Source organism: Medicago sativa, chromosome 7 (genome assembly GCF_051527215.1).
Source record: "Medicago sativa cultivar Bolivia chromosome 7, Bolivia_mono, whole genome shotgun sequence".
Taxonomy (NCBI): Eukaryota; Viridiplantae; Streptophyta; class Magnoliopsida; order Fabales; family Fabaceae; genus Medicago; species Medicago sativa.
Window position 1 is genome coordinate 61,815,992 of NC_140755.1, and position 7,050 is coordinate 61,823,041.

Sequence of the window (7,050 nt, forward strand, 5' to 3'; positions counted from 1 at the left end):
AATTGGAATGAAGTAAATTATAATCTTAGGCTTTTAAATACATGAGCCTTTGTTTACCTCTTTTACATGTTTTGGTTCAATTGTCAACAAGAATTTTGAATCGACATTCTTGTTCAAAATCTGTTCTTTCCATTTTATCAAGTTATTAGATTTTTTGAATTTTCTCACGTGTACTATGAATTTTGCGGTTAGATTTAACTATCTGGATTCAATTTTGTCACCTATTTATTTGCGTTGTGACTGTGTTGTTTTCTTGGCATCATTTGTAAACTTTGTCACGTCTTGAAATTTACTTGCTGCATACCCTTTTTTCCCTGGCTTCTTTTCTCCGTTTATCCATGAAGTGTAAACTTTTATCGCTTTTCCCTCATCTTCATCTATGACGCGAAAATCTGACAATTGAGGGTAATTGTGATTTTTGCTGGATGATTATGCAATCGCACCACCATATTCCTAAAAATATGTTAATCAAACTAGAATCAAGGAATACAATCCGTATAAAAATGTTATGGACTAATTTAACTATTATTTATTGTCGAAATGGGATTCTAGCGCTGAAGGTGGATACTGAATGGGTTTTTAATGTTAATGACATAAGGAGAGTGGTGGTTAACTACTTTAAAGGTCATGTGGCGAGTTCGGAGTGGGAAAGACCGAAGTTGGATGGGGTGATGTTTGCTTCGATTTTTGATGATGACAACTGCCTCTCTTATTGTTCCTTTTTCGATTCCAGGTCCCTATGGTTTCAACTTTGCTTTCTTCAAGCAATTTTGGTACCTTATTAAAAATGAGATGAGATTTTTTTCCGACCAATTTCATGGCAACGAAGTGTTTCCAAAGCGTCTTCTTTCCTACTTTGTTACTCTTATACCGAAGGTAAAATTCCATGTATCTCTTAAAGAGTTTCGTCCAATCTCTTTGTTGGGTAGTTTGTTTAAACTTCTTGCTAAGGCTTTGGCTCAAAGGTTATCAAAGGTGATGAATTAGGTTATATCGAAATACCAATATGCATTCTTGAAAGGTAGGCATTTGGTGGATGGAGTGTTGATTGTGAATGAGATGGCGGAAGTGGTGATTTACGGTACCGAGAGTGTCTAATTCTAACAAAATAATTCTAACAAAACAAACACTCTACACGTGCGCAGCCCAGCAAACCCGCGTACGGGTGTGAAACCGGATTACATAAAAGACGAAGCGTGAGTTGCCGTAGGGTAAAAGAGAGTTTTAAGTTCGTGAATGGATCTATCGCCAACACGGTAACAAGATCCACGTACCATCAACCTCCTAAACAAAGCAGCACACATAAAGCTCTATCGAGCATAGCAGTCTGAGAAAAGTCACAAGGACTTAGACGGATAAGAAGACGATACCGGACTGGAGACTGACCTGACGCATGAATACCTGTAGATCTCAACAATCATGTAAATATATCAGAGAATCAAGAGCAAGAACACCAACTCCATCGACTCAGGAACACGTTTGAACCCAAATCGAGAAATGAGTGCAAAACCAAACAACTTTTAGATGTGTTTTTTAAGTAGTTTATTTCGAGCATATAGAGGGAGAAGATTGATAAACTATCAAACTAACTAACATTGAAAATGGTGGATTTGAACTATATTAAAGTGCAAAGAACGGACGCTACTTTGTAGATTGTTGTGCGATTTTACGTGATACCAAAATGATCCTTAAGTCGATTCAATGTTTCCCCTTTATTTGAGATGGACTTTTTGCTTTCCAATTTTACCCCTTTATTTAAACAAATTTGTCAGTTTTACTATTTTCAATTAAATTATCAATTTCAAAAGGGCAATGCTAACGAGTGCCCTAAAGACACTCTTTAAAGATCTAAAATAGCAAATTGGACTGTTTGACTCTTTAATTTCCTAATTAAAAAATGGCTAAACTACAATTTTGGCCCTCTAAGTTTGTCAATGTTGCGATTTTGGCCCCCTAATAAAAAAAATGAATATTTTGACCCCTAAGTTTTATCCCCTTTGCAATAGTGACCTTTTGGTCAATTTTGACCGGGTCAACGCTTAGGTGTCACTTCATTAATGGATGTGGCAGGCCAGCTGTGTATTTTTCCATTTTTTTTTTAAAACAAAACGCCACCTGTGTAATTACTTAAATAAAAAAAATTTGGAAAGGCTTGGCACGTGACTAACACCTCTTTCAAACCCTTCTTTCTCTCTACCAACACTAACCAGCTATCAACAACACCCTTCATCAAACCCACCAACACCACCGTAACTGAACTTGAACAAGAAGAATTGCTTGAGAAATTAGAAGTCTTCAAAATCAATTGCAGAGATAAGCATGGCCGCAAGATCCTCCGGATCAACGGAAAATTCTTCCATGCGCGATTGGTTAGTGTGTAGGTTCTGAAGAAGTTTTTGAGAAGAGGATTTTCCCGAAGCTAGAGAAGAAGAAATTTGCGGTGTTGTATATTCACACCGGCGTTCAGAGGAGCAAAAATTTTGCCGAAATTTCTTCTCTCCGATCGGTTTACCAATAACTGTAAAAACTTACTAGTATTTGTTTCACTTTCACACACTCACTCATTCTCTTTTCGGGAAATTTCTTCTTCTTTGGTTTACACATTCACTCTACTTTTCACTACCATCAGTGAAAACATCTCTTTCAACAATGAGATATCTGGATTGCAGAAAGAAAAAAAAAGTGATTTAGATCTGGATTGAAGTTTGTGTTTGATTGTAAATTACCCAAACTCTTAAAATTAATTTTTGGAGATTAGTTGGGTTTGAATGAAAACCCAGAAATTGTTTAAGGATTTAATTTGGTTTCTAGATTGATTTTAAGTTTTTGGTTTGATTTTGTGAATAGACAAGAAGAGAGGATGATCAAGAAAATTGGTTTGCTGTGTTTATTATGAAGATTTCATATTTTGGAAAAAAAAAAATTCTTTTGGGTTTTTTGAAGTTGATAGGTGAAGAAGATGAAGGAGAAGAATTGATGGATGTAGTTGCTGGGTTTTTTTTCTTGGTTACAAGTTGCTGGGTTTATCTTTACGTGCTCCCTCCTTTTTTTCTTTCCTTTTTTATTTTTTTTTAATTCAACAATAAACATGTGGCTTTTTTCCTTTTTTTTAAACTTTAATTACACACGTGGCACGCCACTTAAACAAGTGAGCTGCCACGTAGGTGTTGACCTGGTCAAAATTGACCAAAATGTCACTATTGCAAAGGGGCTAAATCTTAGGGGGTCAAAATATTCATTTTTTTTATTAGGGGGCCAAAATCTCAACATTGGCAAACTTAGGGGGCCAAAACTGTAGTTTAGCCTTAAAAAATTTGATAGATCCCATTAAAATAGAAATAATCCACTATAATAGGAGGAACAATCCAAACAATACGGACAATATTGAAAACTATAAAAAAGATTATTTTGAATTTATATAAAAATATAAAGTTACACTAAAACACTATTAACAGTGTTTTCGTGTAACATTTTTTCTTCTATATATATATACACACATATATATAGTGTATATATATTTTCCTTTTATAAATTTATCAAGCTAAATTAAAGAATCTCATTTTGCTCCAAAATGAATAATCTCAATTTCTTAGGCTTAAATGCAGTTCCCCCATATGTTTCAATATGTTGCGATTTTGACCCCTTTATAAAAAAATTAAAATTTTTCCATCTATCTTTAGGGTATTATGCTATTTTAACCCCCTAACTTTAGGCAAATAAGCTCTTTTGACCCTCTATCTTTAGGGAATTAAGTTCTTTTGGCCCTTTATCATAACAAAAAGTTGCGATTTTGACAATCTGTATTGAAACATGCGTTGTCTTCTCAACAAGTTTGCAACATTTTGTAAAATTAAAGGGTAAAATTGTTATTTTTTTTCGTTAGGGAACCGAAATTGCAACATTTTATAAGTTAACGGCCACAAATACATTTAAGCCTTTTTCTTTTATTGCAAGAAAATCAAAGTGTCACACTTTCCATAAGGAATCAATCTCAAAAGGAACAAAGCTCTTGTTAGGAAAACCGTCATCAATTGGCGGATTGAGGTATCGTATTCGAATCGACTACCATGGGAGGAAATACGGTCTGATCTACACTACACAACTCCCAGAAGTCTCCGTCGTCGTGATTCAAGCCGAAACCATCGGTCGTGGCTCTGCTCAAATCACCGACCACAACCGTATAATTCCCAGAAGTCTCCATCGTCGATGATGTATTGTCGCAAACAAAGAAGGGAGAAGTGGGTCAAAGAGAAATTGACAGTAACATAACAAAACACATTATTTAACGTGTTAATATGGGTGGTATGTTTGTACACGTGTCAAGTTCTGGTTAGAGAACAACAAAAATAGCAACATCAGTTTTTAATTTTTTAATAGTAGTTAATTTAATTTATAATTTCAACTTAAACTATCTTTCAAAATATAAAAAACTTAAACTCACAATTTCCGTATTATAATTCTGTCCCTTCCAAAGAAACCCTAATCAAAAATATCAGTGCCAGCAAAACCCTATAATCTAACTAGTTAAATTTGGGTTGTACTTAGGGTTGTATCATTAGTTTTCTTTTTTCTTTTATCTAGATTATTACAACCCTAATTTAACTATATAAAAAAGAAAAAAGAAAACTAATGATACTATATAAATTAGTGTTGTAAGTTTTTAATTTTTGGGAAATGTTAACTTGTGCCCTCAAGGCACAAGTTTAGAAGCTAAATGTAGAAACTTAATTTTGGAAATCGTGCATTCAATGTCTTGAAAGTTTAAAAACTTATTTTTTCAATACAAACTTTATGTTTTAATTCCTTTTTTAGATTCTTAACTTGTGCCCTTGGGGCACAAGTTAACATGACCCTTAATTTTTTTATTAGTTTTTCTTTTTTATATAGTTAAACTAGAATAAAAAAGAAACTATAATCTCTTATATATGCTTCCAGCCGCCGGTTGAATTATATACAGTGCCGCTCTCATGAATCTCTTATCAGCGAAACATCTGAAGTGTCCGTCCAACGTGGCGTCGTCGCCAATAATCCTTCCTGAAGAACTTATCACAGAATTGCTTTCTTTCCTTCCTGTCAAATCTCTGACGCATTCAAATGCTGTTGTAAGTCGTGGGAAACCCTAATCTCTAATCCTTTCTTCGTCAAACTTCACCTTCAGCGATCTATGCGAAACCCCCAACTTGCAATCACCTAGGTATATCGAGATTCACCAACCACAACGAATAAGAGTGTTTTACCAATCTCATTAAGTTTGCTGGAGAGTCCGTCCAAGTTAATTACCCATACAAACGATCCTTACTATCGTTTGAAGGAAAAGGAATGTAGTATGGTTGTTGGTTCTTGCAATGGATTGCTATGTTTGTCAGGTTATTCTTCAATGAATAGAGAGATGTGGCTTCGTTTTTGGAACCCGGCTACTAGGACAATATCTGATAATTTAGGGCATTATCATGTTGACATCACATCTTCCCTTTGTAAAATGACATTTGGTTATGATAATTCAACTGATACATATAAGGTGGTGGCCTTCCAAGAGGCGAGAGTTTTTAGATTGGGCGATAATGTTTGGAGAAACATTCATCTTCCCGTCGGTTGTTACCTAAATGATGGTGTGCATTTGAGTGGTAGTGTTAATTGCTTGGCAATACACGATTACATCAATTATCATTATGATCCCGGGTATATTACCATTGAGCAGTTTATGATCATTTCACTTGATTTGAGTACAGAGACATACAAAGAGTTGATTCTTCCTCAAGGATTTGATACACTATCTATAGATATAGATTTATACATGCATGAGGAAAGGAAAAATCAAAGCATAATTTGTTTCTTCAAACTTATAATAATCTGAACTGCTTCAAAACTTTTGCATAGCTAACTCATTGAATGCACTAAGAGATGATATTATGATGTTTAGAACATGGTTATCTATGTATATCTTAAGCATTCCCTCAAAAAAAAAAAAGTATATCTTAAGCATGCCGGTGTTGTTGCAACTACATATATATTGTACCTTACTCTATTTTGTTTAAATAGTCTGCGCACGTCTACGCTATTTGTTGAGCTAGATTCATTTTAATTTGTTAAAACTAAGAATCTTTAGATATACCTTTAATTGTACAGGTTCCTAGTCTATTGCTTACTCATTAAGAATTTACATCGAGTTTACATTTTTTAAATAATTTTTTTGTTGTGTTTCTGATAACGATGCTGCTATAGAATCTAGTTTTTATTATACATTCACAGAGTGGCATGTGCTACATGCTCATATTGATGCACATCATTGTTGAAGCTAATTTCTTTGTTCATAGTGGGATATGGCTTCCTGCTTTTTTGAGTATTATGCAACTTTTTGTTTTTGATTTATTTGTGTTTTGGGATTTCACTCTCCAATCTGAGACATCACACAAGTTCTTTTTGAATTGTAGATCTGCAATTCCAACTTCAAATATATCAATGTTATCGATGGTTCATGGTTGGATGAAGAAATTACAGGAAGGAAGAAAGAAAGAGGCTTATCGTAACTACAAGTGCTTCAATTATAGTACTCATTTTTATTGTGTTAGAGGAAATTTATATCCCTTTTGATAATGCATTTTTGGTCTGTTTTGCTTTGCTGCGGTATTTTGTTCCCTTAGCGCACTTGTTCGTCTTGTGCGTAGGTTGATTAAGACAAATAATTTATTAGAATAGGGTTTAATAATTATGATTTTTTCAGGAGATGAATTGGAACTAAGTAAATTTCAGATGTACTGTTTGCAATTTAATACATGCGCCTTTGTTTACTTATTTTACATGTCTTGGTTCAATTGTCAACTAGATTTTTGTTTTGTTCTTGTTCAAAATATGTTCTTTCTCTTTTATCAAGTTATAAGATGTTCAGAATTTTATCATGTGCACTATGAGTTTTGTGGTAAGATTTAACTATCCGGATTCAAATTTTGTCACCTCTTGAAATTTATTTCCTGCATCCCTTTGGTTTGCCTTTCCTTGAAATTCATGAAGAATAAACTTTTATCATTTTAAGTTAAGTATATCGCTTTTTCT

General features: G+C 34.0%; 1 pseudogene; it reads left to right on the plus strand.

The window, feature by feature from the left end:
* The first annotated feature begins 4,967 nt into the window (after positions 1-4,967).
* On the plus strand, positions 4,968-5,854 carry LOC146907428 (F-box/kelch-repeat protein At3g23880-like; annotated as a pseudogene).
* The last annotated feature ends 1,196 nt before the right edge of the window (positions 5,855-7,050 follow it).